The sequence below is a fragment of the Zonotrichia albicollis genome, chromosome 14 (assembly GCF_047830755.1).
Source record: "Zonotrichia albicollis isolate bZonAlb1 chromosome 14, bZonAlb1.hap1, whole genome shotgun sequence".
NCBI classification, from domain to species: domain Eukaryota; kingdom Metazoa; phylum Chordata; class Aves; order Passeriformes; family Passerellidae; genus Zonotrichia; species Zonotrichia albicollis.
The window spans coordinates 4610783-4629759 of record NC_133832.1 but is presented as its reverse complement, the minus strand read 5'-3'; the positions used below and the strand labels follow the sequence as shown (position 1 = coordinate 4629759).

At 42.3% G+C, this 18977-nt stretch overlaps 1 long non-coding RNA gene across 1 annotated transcript in view; it reads right to left on the bottom strand.

Moving 5' to 3' along the window:
• LOC141730869 (uncharacterized) overlaps nucleotides 1-18977 on the bottom strand; it is a 41611-nt gene that overhangs the window by 3386 nt on the left and 19248 nt on the right. Inside the window, exon 4 of the long non-coding RNA XR_012582714.1 lies at nucleotides 4322-4448. This is a non-coding gene — a long non-coding RNA (uncharacterized LOC141730869). The remainder of the gene's footprint in view (nucleotides 1-4321; nucleotides 4449-18977) is intronic.

The window sequence follows — 18977 nt, the reverse complement described above, 5'->3', positions numbered from 1 at the left end:
CAGCCCCGCAGCCTCCTGTAAACTGGAATGCCCTCTCAATGCTGCTGAAAAGGGAAAATAATGATCGCGCTGGAGAATAAATAAAAACCGAGGCTAAACACGAGGTCGTTGTGCTGACATTAGCGATTATCACCCCAAACACCTCTGCAGACATTCAGCACGGGGAAAAGGTGAACTCTGATAGCAGAAGGCTTTGGCTGGCTTTCTTAGGCGTGGGGTGGAGGAATTCCTTTACTTCCCAGATAACAAACAAACAAGCAAATAAACAGTAGCAGAGATTTGTGTTTCTTTGGTGAGGGACAGGCAGTTCATAAATGAAACTTGCCAAGAGAAATCACAGGTTGTTTCATTCAAATACATCCAGGTGATTTTTCAGCACTTTCCCACCTTTCACAGAAGTTTGGGTTCTGAGGGATAAGATGGGCAGCGTTGGGATCATCTTGTCTGACCTGCACAAACAGGTTACAACACTTTTCCCATAGCTGAACAAATTTGATCTTGGAGAGGTATTCCAAACAAGGATACTTTATGAGCTCACCCAAGCAACACCTTTCAGTGTACAATCCTCTTACTATTAAGAAATCACACCTTCACTAGAGGTAGGAAATTCCTGCTTCTAGCTGGGCTACGGGTGTTTATAAACTCCTTTCCAGACCTCCTGATTTATGAGTAACTCAACAATCATGCTACCTCTCTACTATTTCTTAAAAAATAAACTAAAAACCCCATTTCTTAAATTTAATTTTAAAGTTTTGTTTTTCTCTGAACTCTCTGAAGATACTCCTGGTCTTACTACAAAATTCTACAGCTGGCCCACAGCAGGAGTGAAGCTGCTGCTTTGCCTCTCCATCACCCACACCACGTTTGTTCCTCAGATGACACAGGCTCCAGCATTGTGGGTCTTCTACATCATAAAGAAAAATATACTCAAAGCACAGTTATGAAGAGAAATGGACATTTTCTGGCACTGAGGAAGAAGGGGAGAAGAAATGGTGTGTGAGAAGGGAGCAGGCAACACTTCTGAGTGTGAAGAGATGATTTGTGCCACTGGTGCTGCTCATGTTCATCCCCCTGGTGCTGATTTGTGGGGTCTCCCCAGTATTAATTAAGAACAAACTAAGCAATAAATTCTGCCCTCAGTCAGTCACATCTGGAGAAATATTCACGCACAAAAAGTGACCTGCCTGGGCCAGAAAATGGAACTGAAGCTGAGAAGTCTTTACATTTGAAAATATATCATTAAAATATATGATGAATATATAATATATATTAAAATATATATTATATAATATATATATTAAATATATATAATGAAAATATAATTAATTTGGCAACACTGGGCCAGACCTGCACTGGGAGAATCATGATGACATGCTTCCATCAGACCCAAATCAGGCCTTATCCACCCTTCAGAAACTGCAGGGGAGCAGCAGGGCAGTACTTTATGTGTGTCCTTTTCAAGCACACACTTTTCATTAAATAACTTTTTTTTAGACAAAGAACTTTTCACAGGAGGATGAGAAGATCGGCCTGATGAAATATTGACTCTTCCAATTCATATTAGATTCTCAAGCATCATTCAACAGCTCTGAATTGACTAATGGCCATCACAGCAAATGGATTTCCACCTTAATCTTTAGTTCTTGTCTGAATGATATTAATACACATTGTTTATCACTAATGAGCTCTAGAATATGATGTTAACAGAAGCAATTAAGGCCCAGAATAACTGTCTGCAACACTGTGCTGGAGCTGAATGCAGGGGTAATGAATCACTTCCATAGCTCAGCTCCACTTTCCTCATTGCAAATCATACATCAGATCTTACTGAGCTCATCTTAACATCCAGGCTGTGCCTTTGTTTTTAACTTGTGGGTTTGCAAGAGTTCCTTATTTAAGAAAGAAGGAGATAGGTGTTTTGAAGATCCAGCCTTGTAGGGTTTTATTTATTGTGGAGTGATAGCAGCTACCTCTAAAGAAAGGTGTCACATTTACATTACTTTATTCTTGTACCTGTAGGTCTAAACTTCTTCTCAGGTGTTTTAAATTTGGGAGAACAAAGCTTGACTCAGAGCCCTGTGTAGCCAGGACTGCCAGAGCCTGACTTCTTGTGCAGATAATCACAACAGAGAGGTCAGGAACATCAGGGAGGCTTTTGCCTGCTCAAGGCAAGAGTGTCTCAAAAACCTTTGGTGCACTGCTGCCTTCGGGGAAACATTTCCACATCACTGGTGGCCACATGTCCTGGTTTGAGATAAATTTGGAAGGAAAATTCCAAAGGGATGTTTCCCTAAAGGGCAAAATTCAGGGACCCTTCCTTCCCTCCTGTTCAGGAGATAAACTTCCTTCAATTAAAGTGGGAAAAACTGTTTATTTAACAAGCAAAGTACTCACAAACATGAAAAAATGAATAAGATTAAACAATGGAACCTCTCATTGTTCTGAAGAGATGGCAAATTCAGAGAGAGTCCTTTTTGTGGGTGTCTCAGTCCCTCCTGTGCTGGAATGCCACATCCTATCCCTGGTGGGTCACAGGTGTGAGCTCCTGGTGTTCCTCTGGGTTTTCAGTCCAGAGCAGGGCTGAACAGTTCCAGGGAAAGAACAGCCACAGTCTGGGGAACTTCTCTGCTTCAGCTAGCTAGAAAACACCAACTAAAAGGAAAGGAGAGCTCTCTCCTGCTCCCTGTCCGTGCTGCAGGCAACATGCAAAACTGAAGCCCTTATCTCTGTGTTTGTGAATACAGCTGCAAAAAAATTGCCCTTCTTTTCCTCCTCCCCCCACTTTACTCTCAGATCTAGTTTTAAAGGCACAGAACTTATTTCTGGGATAAACAGGTGGATGGGGATACGATTCAGCATCATAAAGTCACCCCAGCACACAACAATTTAAAAGCTGAGGTCCAGGAGAAAGGCAAAGATGCTATCCAGCTGGTTTTTATTTTGCACTGTTGCCCTATCCCAGCAGAAGCTGAACACACGTGTCTTCAGTGAGCTACATTAAACACTGAATTTTTGAGGGGTTTTGGAGCCAACCCAGTCCTAAAAAGGAAACAAAAGCTGCAGCTTGATAGCAACACTGACAGAAGTGAGGATGAGAATTGCTGTAAGACTTCAATATAAGACTTGGTTCTGCACTTGAATCCAGAGCAAAGTTACTATGGACATCAGTAGGAACCTATTGTAAATAAAGCTCACCTTGGATCAACTAAGCTTTTCTATGTTCTGATATGCTGAAGAATACACTCATCTAGTCTTGAAGGGGAATTAAGGAAACCAGAAGTATCAGGCAACAGGATCATTTGTTCTCACACTGTAAGAAATTGTTAAACAAGTCAATTTGCCATGTGTCTTGGCAGCAGACTCAAAATCTGCCTGAAGCTGCTCTGTCAGTCCAAACTGAGAAAATGTCAACAGCCATGAACCCATTTCTGCTCAGACACTCAGCTCCTTGCATCCTACATCTGGGATATTTTCCTTAAATAAGCTCAAAGCAAACAGTTTTGTCCACAGGCTCACCTGGACTGTGCTGCACTGCTGTTTCTCTCAGTCCCAGCTCTGGCTGGTGTTTATAAAACACCCACATGAAATGAAAGTTGAAATGCAGCTGCTCAGCCAGCAAAGTGGAACACTCTTAACTGCTGCAGGTGAACCTGGTGACTTTTACCTGTCTTCACCTACAGATGCCATCACCACTCCTACAAGCAGGCTCTGCACGTGGTCATCTTTGATCTCTGGCTGATGCTTAGTACCAAATTAGTCAGCAGTTCCTCTTTTTTCTTAGTTTTAAGGCGTTATCTATCTAAGGACCAACATCAAAGCAGCAGGAGCATCATTTCATTGTGCTGGCTTGAATTGCAGTGTCAGTTTAATTTGCAGCTGCTGAAGCAGAACCTCAGCAAGTGCAAAGGAAATACTTGAGCAATTAGGCAGCACTCAGCTCAGGGCTGCAGGAGCCACACCAGGAGCTCTGGGATGTCCTCAGCACCCAGCTAAACCTGCGCCTCTGGAGCATGGAGCTGTGGCACTGCTGAGGCGAAAAACAAACTCCCTGGGACACCCTAGAACAAAATAATCTGGGAAGGAGCTTTAAGAAGTCAAGCTTGTGCTGTTATTTTTTTGTTGGTTTGCTTATTTTTAATATATGTAAAGGGGAATTGAAAGCAGCTTATTTCATGCTAATTTTAACATCAGTAAATGCGAAGGTATTAAGCAAATTTAGAGTTACAATTCTTGAAAAGACAGTGTATTTCCACTGGAAGAGATTAAAAGTCCTGTGCTCTAAAGAGTTGGGAAAACCCAACAGTAGCAGCCATTTACACACCTCGTGTAGCAGCACGTGAGGGGTGAGCTCCCTCTTCTCCTTGCTCAGCCTCCTTGTGCAGCTCCCTGTCACACCAGGCTCCATGGCTGTCCTCTGGATTCTCCAGACCTCACCCAATCCTGCAGATCTGAAAGGGGACAGGGCAAGAACATGGCATGTTCACAGTTCAGGAGGACAACCAGAGTCACCTTTATCACTGTGCCTCAGCAGCTTTTCTGTGTCATCCACATTACTGCTGCCACTGATTTAAGGCAGGAATTTCCTCCTGTACCATCACATAGACATGTCCCCATCTTCCAAAATTCATAATTCTACTCAACAAGGAAAGAAGATAAAAACCTTCACTCCATTTCACATGGAGGCCAGCTGAGACACCAAGTGACAAAGCAGTTTATTCTAGGTCTGCAGAAAACCTGGGATGCTGTTCTGGCCCAGACCTTCACCAGCCAAGACCAAGGAAGCATTCAGCTCCTCCGAGGACCACCAGGACTGGACAGCTGAGTGCCCACTTGTCCTAGTGCCAGACAGACACAGGTAATTCAGGACAGACAGCTACCCAAGGCTTGTTTGCCCATGAAGATGTTGGGAAGAGAGTTGGAGCTCCCTCTCAGCACCGTGGGCAGGAGCAGCCTCTCTCTCTGTATTTCCTGACCCCTCAGAAGCGCCGCCATCCATCTCACCACCTGTTTTTCCAGATACCAGCATGTTGGGGAAGATGAAACAGGAAAGCCTTATAAATATGATTGCCTGGCAAAAGATTTTGAGAATATGGAAACTATAAGTGAGACTGAAATGAAAGCAAGCTTTGAGATATCTCAGTTACTGAACAACTGGAAAACAATGGTGTGGCTGGCTGAAGGTAATCCGCTTTTGATGGAACAACACCCTCTGCTTGCAGGCAGGCCCAAGGGTCAGAGCAGACCCTGCCAGCTTGGCAGAAGGGGCCCAAAGAGGAGTTTTTAGGGTTTTAAATGTAACACAGTATGGTAATGTAATGATTCTTATAGGCTGTATGTAAATGCTATAGGATTTGTATATTGTACTAGTTTGGTTAGTGACAATTAGAATATTCAACACAGAAGAAGATTTATGGTATTGTAACGGGAACCTTGCGCTCTTATACTTTTACTCTCTTGCTCTTCTACTCTCTTACCCTTTTACTGTCTTGCCCTCTCATCCTCTCTCCCCCTCCCTTCTCTCGGGCCTGCTCTGGGCTGTGGCTGCAGCTCCCAGCAGGGCCCTGCACCCAGGCCCTTTGCAATAAATGCAATAAACCACAAGTTCCACAACCTGGGTGCAGAGATCTCTGTCTCCGTCCATCCCGACCATGCTACCCCCTGATGTTCCTACACCAGCAGCCAAGCACCAAACCCCCTTGCCAAGGATGATAGAAGGTGCCAATGTGCAGCAGAGACTCCCCCAAAGAACCCAAAGCCCCGAGGGGCCGTGGGCTGCCCCGTTCCCCCCGGCCCATCTGCCCGGCCTGGCCTTTGTGGGGCCGTTCCCAGGGCGGCCATGGGTGCTGTATGAGGCACCTGCGGGCGGACAATGGGCCCTGGGTGCTCGGGGGACAGACAGATTGATGTATTGTGTGTGGGGGAGGAGGGCTGTCACTGGAATCCATGTGAACCCAGCCTTTCGGGGCAGGGGAGATTGACAGCTTTTGTAGGGCGCAGCTCTCTTTCAAAGCTCTGCTTTATAGACAGTAGGTTAGGGGGGCCCGGGCTTTCACTCCCATAATTCGAACAGGGCAATCATCAGCATTGAGAATCTCTTCCCTCTCTCTCTTTCTCCCTCTCTCTCTCTTTTTTTTTTCCTTTTCCACCCCCTTGTTATGCATTAAATGATTTCAGTGGAGGAATGTGCAGCATTAATTAGAATTGGTTAGCAGATACCGAGGGGAAAAGTTTCTTCACAACAACTAAAGGAGGTGTCAGTGCCACAAAGGAGGTTTTGTTTTCGCTCTCCCCCACATTATCAGTGCAATATGTAAGGTAGCGATTCTTTTCATTTAAATTAAGTGGAAAGCTACTAAATCTTGTTTTATTCTCCAAAAAAAAAAAAAAAAAAGAAGGAAAAAAAAGGAAAAGGTCCTTAACACTTATCTTTTAACTTCTTTCATTTTGCAAGGTTAGTGTTTACTTTTGCTTTCAGTCCTCCCCATTAAACGGCCTGCAAAGATGTGTATCCAGTTTTGTGTATCATTTAGCTCCTACAATTATAAGGCAGTAGAACTAATATATAAGGATTGTCTCCTGATTAAAGCAACAACTTTACCATTTAAAATAAAAGGCGCTCGTCTAGAAGGACACATTGAAATTCAGAAGTGTGGCTGGCTGTTCTCTGCGGGGATTTCCTCGTTTCTTTCAACTTTTTAAATAGAAGTTAAGCTAAAAGATGGGCTTGAGCATATAAAGTAAGAGCTTAGAAGTAATGCTCATTAATATATCTATGTACTCTTTTTATTTCATTCCTTCAAAACTTTTCCCATCAACAAACAAATATTAGCCCTGATAGTGTTTCAATATTTTCTTCCATCAAAAGTAATCAACTTGTTAAAAAAAATCATTAGAAAAATAAAAGCTAAAAAAAAATCTAAATCTTAACAAAAGACACAGTTTTAAGTGCTATCCTATGGGGTCATATCACATTCCCTGTTTTCTGTTAAGAGTTTAAAAATTACCAAATTATTACCACCATAAAGCAGAGTATCTCTTAAGACATGTAAAGCCAGCTGCTGTCTGTAGAGGTGAATTACCAGGGCTCCTTGCCATGCAGAGTCACTTCTCACAAATTCCTCTGGAATGTAAAGATATTTACACTCTGCCAACAGCACCAGTCAGATTCTTGTGTTCCTTTTACCAGGAAAAGCATCATAATTTCTACTTGTTCCCCTGCTGGAAGGAGCAGCCCTGGGCAGGACTGGCAGGGAGAGCAGGTATTCCTGGGGAGGGAATGGTCCTTCTCCTGCAGGACACACACCAGACCCTCATTTTTTGTCTGACATATCCAGGCAGTCTGTCCCATGCATTATAGAGCCAGAAAACACAGCTTAAAAAATAAGGTTTGCTATTCAAAATCTAGATCTTAACAAGCTTGATTATATCTCCACCTTTCTGATAAATCAGGAGTGCCAGTGGGAGACTTGATGTTCGAGCTTTTTATAAACACAGCTCAGCATTGCCACAGCAACTTTAAGAGCTGGGCAGAGATGAGCAACACAGAGCCTGTGCAGAGAAAGAGAGGAGCCGTGTCTCCTAAGAGCAAGGTGCAGTTTCCTAAGTAGAAATTTAGCAATATAAAACACCAGCTAAATATTTCTTGCTCTGGCTGGAGGCTTTTCCCCACCATGAACAAGCTTACTGAAATTCTGACATTGTCTTGCAAGGAAAAAAATCCATTGTGTGTGAAGAGTTATAAGGAAGGGAGGAATGGGGTCTGGTCCCTTGCAGCATCCCAAAACTGCTGGTTCAGCCTTGTCAGGTGGGGTGTGAGCCATGGAGCCTGCACCTGAACACTCTACCAGCCATAATCGTTAATTAATTAATTAATGGAGTGCAGGGGCTCCCAGGCAGACGCACTGTTTCCTGCCTTTGAAAAACCTGTCTACTCTCATGTGAAAATGTAAAAGTTTAATAAAGACAGTAGGAGATAGAGACTGTAAAGGTGTTATGGATGGGTGTGTTTTGACACTTAGCCAAGAGCATAGCTGGTATTTTGAAAACACTTTTTCTATATTATTTCTATTGTATTAGTTTGTTACATATTCATAAACAATTATGTATAGTAAGCTTTTCTTAAAACTAGTTTATATTATCTAAGAACTGTTTTGTATGGTTCTTCTTTGGGTCTTCCTTTGTAGAGTATATGTATTCTTTGGTTGTGGTTTTAGTTTATATTTATAATTTTTATTTTATATATAGTTTTATTTTATTTTTATATAAAATATTTTATTATATACTCATATTTTATTTATTATAAAATTAAAGTAAACTATTTATTTATATTAATTTTTATTTATTTTTTGTATATTTTATTATATATTTTTATTGTGTATTTTTATTTTATATTTTGTTATTTATTTGTATATTGTATAATTTACTTATATCTATTTTTAAAAATTTTATTTATTTATAATTTTGTTTATTTATTCGTGTTGGAGTTTGATCTATATTGTTTTTAGATGGTGAGTGTTGATAGTTGGCATAGCTTTAACAGGTGTCTATTATATATTCATTGGATGTTATCTCATCTAAGCAGGTATTTTACCACAAGCATATTTATGCCAGCTATTTCACTACTATGTCTAAACTTAATTAACAACGGAAATGAAACCCATATCTTTTTAGCAAAGTTACTTTAATTCCATATATATAAAATCTATTTAGATATTTGTGAAAAGCCAATAATATAATATCATTTATACTGTTATGTTATGTTATGTTATGTTATACGTTATATTCTCTATATCACTGCCTCAGCTCGCTGCAGGGACGGTTTTGGGCAGGGCCATTGCCGGGGTCAGGCGAGGCAGCATCGCCCAGCATCCCCAGCATCCCTCCCTTCCCAGCCCTGGCACTGCCCCCGGGCTCTGCTCGCCTCTCCCTGGCCAACTTTTCCTGTGTCTCCTTCCCCCTGGTCCGCCTCCTCTCTTCCCTGGTTTATTTTTCCCCCCTCCTGACCACAGCACCTCTCGCAGAGTTATGCATCCCTCATGCATGTAAATGAGAGGGCTCCAATTACACGCGAGGGAGAAAGGGTTTAATGAATCGTGAAAAAGCAAGGGTTGCTTAGAAAAAAAAGCTCCGTCCCAGCGCCCCCTCATCCCCCCGCTTGGAAACGTGCGTTCCGCAGTTTGGAGAGGGGTGAGAGAATGCGGAGGGTGAATGGCAGAAACCCCCGGCTGAATGAATGCGACGTTTGTTTGTGTTTATTCCAGGCTGCACTTGAAACCTGCGATGGGTTTTGAAGGGAAATAGCCCAGCACAGGAGTTACTCTTCTCAGTTTTTAGGAGGAAATAGTCGAGCACAGGAGTTACTCCTCTCTGCTTTATAGGGAAATAGACGAGCACAGAAGTTATTCTTTACTTTTGGAGGGAAATAGTCGAGCACAGGAGTTACTCCTCTCTGCTTTACAGGGAAATAGTCAACCATAGGAATTACTCTTCTCAGTTTTTAGAGGAAAGTAGCTGAGCACAGGAGTTACTCGTCTCTCCTTTTAAAGGGAAATAGCCGAGCACAGGAGTTACTCTGCTTTATAGGGAAATAGTGTAGCATAGGAGTTATTATTTACTTTTTGAGGGAAATAGTCGAGCATAGGAGTTACTCTTCTCAGTTTTTACAGGGAAACAGTAAAGGAGCACAGGAGGTGCTCCTCTCTCCTTTATAGGGGAATAGCCGAGCACAGGAGTTACTCTGGTCTGCTTTATAGGGAAATAGCCGAGCACAGGAGCTACTCTAGTCTGCTTTATAGGGAAATAGCCGAGCACAGGAGTTACTCTCTGCTTTATAGGGAAATAGTTGAGCACAGGAGTTACTCCTCTCTGCTTTTAAAGGGAAATTGCTGAGCACAGGAGTTACTCTTCTCTGCACAGCACAACCAAATGCAATAGGTGATTGCAGATAACTCCATGCTGGAGTTCTCCCCATGCAGACATTTCTCTTCCTGCTGTCCTTTCCTTCTGATATCAGTTTAAAGGACACAAAATAGAAGCAAATTGTTATTTATGAGGTCCTGTACTACACAGCCCAAGCTCTGTGACCAGCTCCCACACCTGGCTGACCCAGAAATTGGACTGCCGGTCCCTGCTGAATGTGAACTGGACAGCTTAGGATACAATGAACATTTTAAGGCAAATCACTCCAGAGCAATATTATTAATGCCAAGTATGATTTCATTATGGTTACACTTAGAACAGACATTAAGGCAAATTGATTTGTAAATATTCTGAGACTCTTCAGAGGCCTTTCCTTCTGTTGTTCTTTTTTCTTCTTTAGCAGGATTAATTATTACTCACTAATTATTGCCTAAATTATTTTAATATCTTAGATTAGGGTGTTAAAAATCCCCCAATGCCCTCAGTGGGAATTGCACAGCACTGAGCTGTGAAAAGGAAAAGACATAAACACTTGAGTTTGAGGATGGTCTCCCTTTTCCATACCAGTGAGGGAATCACAAGTACTGAGGGTTTGTAAATGCTCCAACCAAAATCTAGCAGAGCTACTGTCTGGCCAATATCTTTAAAATTTGTCCTCAAACTTTCCTTCTTTATTTGGGCACCTGTGAAATTGCACATGGAAGTGGTTTTTCATTAAGGTGGGATGCAGCTGGGAAGAGGAATTCCTTCCACAACAGCAGCAAAAGGGACAACTCCACGTGTGCATAAATTTCCACAGGATCATGAGCAACTTATGCCCCAAGCTTGCCCCAGTTTTACTGACTTAATCTAGAACTCTGCAGGCAAAAAGCATAACTTTTTTCAGTTGTGAATAAATAATTCTCTTTAGAAGGATGTGGAATAAAAGGAGAGAGCTACTGCTTTGGTGTTGCATGTGCTTAGTCCTGAATTATTGTCCAGACAAAAAAAGAGTGATGGAATTCCCTGCTCTGACTGAAAATGAATGAAGATTTATAGGAAGGCAGAAAAACTAAATTGCTACTTCTAGACATAACAAAGTAAAATTTTCAGTCTATACAATTAATTTAATTCAAAGATGGTACAGAAAGTATCTTAAAGAGTACATGTGTTATAGACAGTAACATATGTACTCGTTTCATATAAATCACTTGCCTTTTAAATTTGGCCAACAGATTGACTCAGCCATACAAATCAAACCTGGTTCAGAAAATAACATTTAGAGAAGCACAGAGGGAAAAAAACACCATCTGAGTTAAAAAACGTCTTTTACAACAATGTTAAGGGAAAGACACATTTTGGAGCTCATCATTCTCATACATTTAATCATGGAAGTTGGATAACCAAAGAGCTTCCAGCTCCAAATGTCACCACTGGGCAGCTGATATGCTACTAACACATTCTCGTGAGGGACCAAACACTGCTTGGGTTGAAGGACATTTCTCTTAGATTTGTTTTCCAATTAGCATTTTAAGTTATTTAAGGACAATGCCTTCTTAACACGCTTTGGGGTTTTCTTTTTTTGTAATGCAGTGTAGAAGAACAATTATTTGATACAGTATAAAAGAGAAATACCAGAATAATATATCAAACTGCTTATGAGATATCTTTTTTCATATTTAGCTTAACAAAACAGGAATAGTTAAAAGCACAAAGCCACTTATATCTCCATTCCTATATCAATAGGACCAACCACTACCCAAAGGACCATTTTCTGCATCCAATCCTAACCCTGAAACATTTCCTCCATGTGAGTGCTTCTCACAGTTTCCTCCATGTGAGTGCTTCTCTGGAGCTTTTACCACATTGCTTTTCATCCCCTGCCAGGCATGGCAGATATTTGGGTTGGGACACCTTTCATGGATCAGCAATTCCAATTCCACCTCCTGGAAAAGTGGTGGGACTTTTTTAAGGTCTCCCCTCAGCAGTGAGGAAGGAGGAGACCCACAGGGCCAAGTTCTTTGTGCTGAAGTGCACATGAAAGTTTTGCACACTCCCAGACTCTCTAACCCAGTCTTTTTTGCCCCATTTTTGTGCTAATTCAGTGCTAAGGACATGCACACCTTGCCTTGCTCTTCAAAGTCCTGCTTTTCTCCACACTTGGCACAGGGGATGGCACAAGGAACAGACACCAACCAGGGAAACAGCAAAGATCAGCCTGTCTTGGTCCATCAGTTTTGGCACATCTGCCTTTAAGATTTAACTGCAGGCTAGTTATGTTTTCATTAATCAGTCCTGATTTTCAGAAGCCAGGATCTGACTGTCTGCACAAAAGCCTTTTCTTTAAACAGCAAACATACTAAAATACACTTTCAAGTGGTTGCAGATTTTTTAAATTTTTTTAAGTGGGGAAACATTAGGTAATTAAAGAAATCATGCACCATGCCATGTGGAGGCCTCCTAACAAATACAACTTTGGTGGCCATGACCCTGGCCAGAGGAAGAAGGCTGTGATGTCACCTCATCCCCAAGTCCCAGTTTCACGGATAGTATCTCTGAAAGGAATTGTCTAAAGGAGATTGTTCCTTATGAAAAGTTCACATGATGGAGTCTGAAGGGCTTGTTTCACTTGAAGCCCAGCAGGACAGAGCTGTTTGGAAAGAAGCATTCAGTGTGTTCTGTTTTGCTGAAAGCTGTCACAGTGAACAAGTACTTAGCAAACAGCATGAACAAGGATATGAACTAGAAAACTAGCAGGGCCCTGACAACATTGTAATAGTGGGCTCGTCTGTTCTGAGCCTCTGCAGGGATGCATGGGGGCAGGAGAAGGGAAACAGGAGCACTGGACTCCTGAATTTCTCCTTTTTTTATGAAGGTGGCAGTATCTATCATTGCTGCCAGCTTGTTTGTGCTATGGTGGTCACTCCTGGCACGGGTGGGAGGGAGCAGCTGCTGGCCAGGAGGCCTGCAGGACAGAGGCACAGCACATTCTAAAGTGGGAACTGACTGATTCACTGAAAAACAACCAGTTCTCTTCCTCTTCTCCTGCTCTGTGATGTCTTTACTGCTGTTATGATGGGCTGCCTAAGCTGTCAGCCCATCCATGCTTAGCAATGAATAAAATCTGCCTGAATTCCAGTCTGCAGCTGGGAGAGGATCTGCCATGCTACCACTTCGAGAAAAGGGCACTTTCACTCCTGGTGAGTTGATCACACCATGAAGGTATAAATTAGCACCCATTAAAGACACCCTAACCCTCCACCCCACCAGAATATAATATTGGAGGCAGCACAACATTAAGCAGCATCAAATGAGTAGGGGGTAAGAACAAGATATACTTAAATAATACACAAGAAACCATCAATGCAAGAATAAGATACACTGATATAATACACTTATATTATACACTTAAAATACTCCTTTGGTTTTTACGTAGTGCATCCAGGTCCTTGTTTCTCTAGCAAGCCCCAAAACCACACTAACCCCACCTTTCCACCATCACTCTGACAGTTTTCCAGCTCAGGACAAGCAGAGTTTCAAAAGCTGTGAGAAATCATTTTTATTTATCACTTCTAACAGGTTGTGCGTTCTCCTAGATAGAGGAAGTCCCTAACTGGTGTCCTTTGCTGCAGAGGGCCAATTGTGCCTTCTCCAGATCATCTTCCACCAAGCAATTAACACAAAATCCTTTTTCCCTCATTCCCTTTTCAAGGACAGAAGAACTGGAATGTTTAAGTGCCCAGCACAGCACCCACCTCTTGGCTTACAGACCTCCACTGGCTCAGGATGGAAAGAACTTTTCTAGCCCATAGCAAATCCTGATTTTAGCAGGTCCTGGGATGTGCTCCTGGAAATGCCACCCATTTCCTTCATACTCTGCCATGGCTGAAAACCTCTTCTAGTGGTTTGTGGAAAGAGCAGAGGTGAAGGAAGGAAGGGTAAAGAAGCACCAGCTCCCACACAGAGATGGATCAGAGGCACTGCTGCACTCCTGACCCTCTGCCTGCACTTCCTTCCTCCCTTCACAGCCAGGAACAGAGTTATTGCTCCTGCCTGTACATTTGGATATTTATGAGGCAAATATACATTGCTATTAAAAGGTTATAAAGAGAATTTTGTCTGGCCTCCTGCCTCAGGACTATCTGTCCTTAATCTGAGGCTTCTAAACCCTTTAGCATTGAAGACAGGAATGTTTTTAGTAATCCACAATGTTTATGGGTGAGCTGTCCCCTAAGTCCCTCCACAACACTGATAAATATCCAGCTTTAGGATGAGCTGTATTCCAGGGAAATCCAGATCTGTGACCACCAAAGTGACGAGCTTTCTCTGGATCTGAGGAACACATTTTATCACTTTTATCATAATTCAAATGTATTGTTCTCTAGTTCCCATGTAAACTGGGTATCAGGTGTTCTCAGACTCAAAAGTACCTCATAGGATTGAATTTACTTCAAAGATAGGCAAAGCTGCTCTTTCCCTCTGATAACCACATCCCTCAGATCCTGGGAATTCTATTACAAGTTTCTTATCACTCTGAGGATAACAGAGCTTTTTCAGCAAGCAAGTGTCTTTTGTAAGGACACCAATTATGATAATGCTTTTCTTCCACTGATTTTGTTCAGCAGCTCCCTGAACCAGATAGCATGTTTTCATTAGGAAAAAAAAAGTGATTTCCTTCTCTTTTTCTTTGCTTTTTCCAGCCCAAATCTCCTTTCATTCCAAGTGCAAAAGTTTGAAAGAAAAAGGATTAACTAGGCTTTTTAAAAAATACCAGCATTTTTATTATATAGGGACCTATATCATAAACATTTATGATATTATTTATATATTATAGAACACCTATACATTATAACATTTATATTATATAATATAAACATATTATATAGTATATTTCTATTATATCATAAAAACTTATTGTATTATATATCATATATTATATTTATATAATATAATATAAATAGTATATTATATTTCTATTATATTATATATTATCCCTATATTATAGAGACCTGTATCATAAACATTTTTAGCAAGACAGCTTGGATTAGCCAGGAAAATTTGGTCTCTAGCAAGAAAATATTTACATTATGCCCTGCCCCCAGGACTGAGAGTAAGCATCCACACAGAGGTGACCTCCAGGTAGAAGCAGGGACATTTCCAGCTGGCATTGTTGGCTACAGGAGGTGCCATCCCTGATTCTGGACAGCTGCAGAGGGACAAGATGCAATTCTGTGCCCCATGTCTTTTCCTCTACCTCTATAAAACATCCACTGTCAATTTAGTGACTTATACCTCTGCCTTCTAAGTTTGCAAAACTGCTTTGCCTCACCTGTGCTGCTCCTTGCAGCACCTGGCGCTCCACAATCAGGATGGCAGACGCAGATCTGCTGCTAAACCTGGCACTGCCTCATCTGCAGCAGGAATTCTTGTAAGACAATGAACAATTTCTTCTCCCATTTCCCTCCCTACAGAGATCCCATATTCCTGTTCCACCCCCAGGCCAGCCTATCTTTAACCCCTGAGCTGTTTGAAACTGTAAAACACAGAGCCCCATTCATGGAGGGAGGGATGTGCTCCTGCCAGGCCCAGTGTTCTAGGGAATTTGCCAGATCCCTCAATAATCTGATCCTCTGCCTTTTGGCTGCAGTGCTCACAGCTCTCCCAGGACAGGATCTCCATCCCCTCCTGCATCGTGCTTTCCCCACTGCCTGGTAACCATGAGAGGGCTCCAGCCCGGCTCAGAATTCCCCTCCCAGCAGCTCCAGACAGCCCAGGCACATGCAGGAATGGAGGATTCCTAATTGCAGTGTCCCACGAAGATTTCTGCTGCAATAAATGCACTGGGTTTGATTCCTGCTGCACAAACATTGGGCTGCAGGAATCCAGCAGAGTGCCAGCAACAAGGAGATTGAAAGTGATGTAAAAGATGGTCCAAACAGGGCCTGAAAAGGCACCAGGGACAGCTGAGTCCCCAGATACTGTCAGGAACACCCTCCCCTGGCTTGGTACACCAGGCTGATGATAAGGGATGTCCCCCACCCTCCTGGGCTGCCCATTACTCACTGGGCACAGGCTGAGGAAAAAGCCCATGCCAGCCAGGCTGCAGCAGTGCCAGCCTGAGAACAAGGGAGGTGTCACCCTGTGTAGCTGCTCTGCCATCACCCAGAGCAGGATATTGCTGCTCCAGACATCTCCTGTCTGTCTGACTTCCCTCCCGAGCTCTCATTCCTGCTCCTACCCAAAACGAACAGGTCTTGCAGAAAAGGAATGTAATTTTAAAAGTTCCAAGTTAAGCAAATGCTTTAAAAACACAGTGCCTGTGGTACAATGGATCAACTCTGTCCTGGGTGTCAGGCCATTCACTGCAGCCAGCTCACACCAGAGATGAATTTGCTCTGGTGCCTTTGTCAATAAAATTCTGGATTAAAAGAGACCCTATATAGAGCTGGTCCCAGAGGTAATTGCTGGTTAATCAGCCAATTAACTGACCCAACCAGTAGGAAAAGGAGAAGGGGGAGGAAGGGGGGAAACAAATCAGTCAAGGTAGGGTAGGACGTAATTCTCTGGGAGTTAATGTTAGAAACCTTCTCAAAGGGATTGCAGCCTACCTTGACTCACCCCCTTTCTCCCTCCCTTGTTCTCCTCTTCCCAATTTGTAATTGTTGGTTCCCCTAATTGGCTGATTAACTACTTATTACAGCCAGAGCTGGAGGTATGTGGGATCCCCTTAGCCATGTTGATTGCATCAAGGGAAGCAAGGCTGAATGCAGCAGAGCATCTCTGTGGGCTGCCTTTTCCCTACCCAGCCTGATGGCTTCCAGTCCAGCCTTCCCTTTGAGAAGACCCTTTTCTAAGCTAGTTTATTTATGTAATACTACAAATAAAGGGTTTATTCTTCAACACTCTGTTGTGCAAACAGAATGATTTTTAGCATTTAGCACCCCCAAACCAACCTATTTCCTACTCACTGATGCACCATCAGCACTATCAGGGTGTTTTAATGAATGAGCTGTTACAGCTGCCTGATGCTCCAATAATAAGTAATGACAATAGAATTAACCTCTATTTCCCTTTGATAGTGTCACCAGGCTGCAGTGCTGGGAGATGAGTCCTAAAGGTGAAAAGGGCAAGCTGAGAGAGCTCCCCGCATTTCCACTCCTTGGCTTTCTGTGGGGGGAGAGAGCAGAGCTCCCCCTTGCATTCGTTGGCTTCACAGGAGATTTATGGTGGGTCAGGAGGGAGGTACCAGGAGCCCTGGCACATCCTGGAACCACATGGCCGAGGAGGAGCCCAAAGCTGCTCTCTGAAGCTTCAAAGAGGAGTTTTGCTGTTGTTGAGCACAAAGGAAATGTTCCAGCACTGCTTTAACACACCTTAAGCAGCAAAGTGAGGCAGAGACGGAGCTGCCCCAGGTGAAACTGAGACATCAGGGCTCCAGGGGTCTGACCCCTCCCAGACAACACCCGTCAGTGCACACTCAGGTTATTTCTGATGCTGCTGGATTGTTTTGGTGTCTCACTCTCCTCTGTAAATAATAAATAATGTTATTTTTCCCCTCCTCATTTCCTGAGCTGCAAAGCAGAAACTTCTCCAGGGAGATGGGCAGAGAATGGAGTTCTAAGAGAGCCTCTGCTGCATAAACCTCCTCTTCAAATTGCACTTTTCTCCTTCACCTTCAAAAGAAAGTTTGGGATTTTAATTCTGTTTAATATATTTGTGATTATTCAGCTCTCCTACCCCTGTTTTCTCCCCGAGCAAAAGGGCAGGCTGAACCCAGGCAGCCCATCCTCAACTGCATGTAAATCACAATCTGATTAGGCAGTGATATATTCATCTCTAGCTCCTGTATAAAAGTTATTCAAGTATTTTGACAAAATAAGTGCTGTTTACTTTATACATTTTCTGCTAATTCTAAAGATTTCTGCAAACCTAAAGGATCTCATGGAATTTACAGGCTTGTGGCTTTGCTATTGAAAGTATAAAAGCATGCTAAATTAAGTTGATTTGCCTGTGAAAGAAACACGTCCATTATTCATGTCAGGGCCCTGTCACATCAAATTGAGGGAGTGAAGAAAACCCTTTTTTATCAACGTTTAGAAGCAAGGGAAAAACCGACCATTCAGGAACTGAATTTCAATTGGGAGAAAGTCAGCCTGAAAGCAAGGTTAAAAAAAAAAAAAAAGAGAGCTGGGGACATGTCTAATGTTGGAAATCAGCAAAGGGTGGGTTGATTTAACTTTGGCTGGGATCTTTCAAACAGAAAGCCAGGATGAAACTCAAAGTAGCAAGTAGAGCACAGTCTCGATGTCTCTCATGTGTAAACTTGTCACAAGTAGTTAAGCTAATTCAGATTTAAAACTTTTCAGACCCTGTTCTTCTTGGATGCTTCGAAATAATGATAAAAATTGTTAAATAAAGCATTGGGTTTGTGCTCAGCTAATTTATCCACTGGCTATTACATGATTTAATTCTTATTAGCAGACAGCATGTAAGGGGTTTAAAGCTTGATGAGCTGACAGAAATTGTAAAAAAAAAAGGTTGGTTTAGATATGGTTTTTATTCAGCTGGGGGCTGAGATGATCAAAAATAGTCAGGACTGTTTCCTGTCTACTATAAGAGATAGAGATATATTATATAACTTAACGTAGCCAGAAAATCTCACAATTTGTATTATGTACTCCATGGTAGGTACAGACACAATAAATGGCACCTGCCATCTTTTTAAATAAAAAAAGATTTTCCAATCTCCTAAGCTATCCCAATATACACAGAGTTAAATGAGAAACTGTAAGGGGAACTTTGTACATTGAAATTCTTCTCCTTGTCTGACCATAATTTCTCCTGTGTCCTGCTTATTTAGCAAACAAAAACCTTACAGTTCCTTCTGCCTACAGTTGGTTTTTATAAGCTTAAACCAGCATGTTAAGTGGCATTTCACAGTCCTCTGCTCCAAGCCTAATCGGTTTAGACCGGACACTTCAGGATATTCTTTAAAAGCAGCCCAGTTTTTATGTGCTGACATTATCATACTGTACAAAGCCTAACTTGGCCACTTAAATCATGTTTCTGGCTACCAGGCC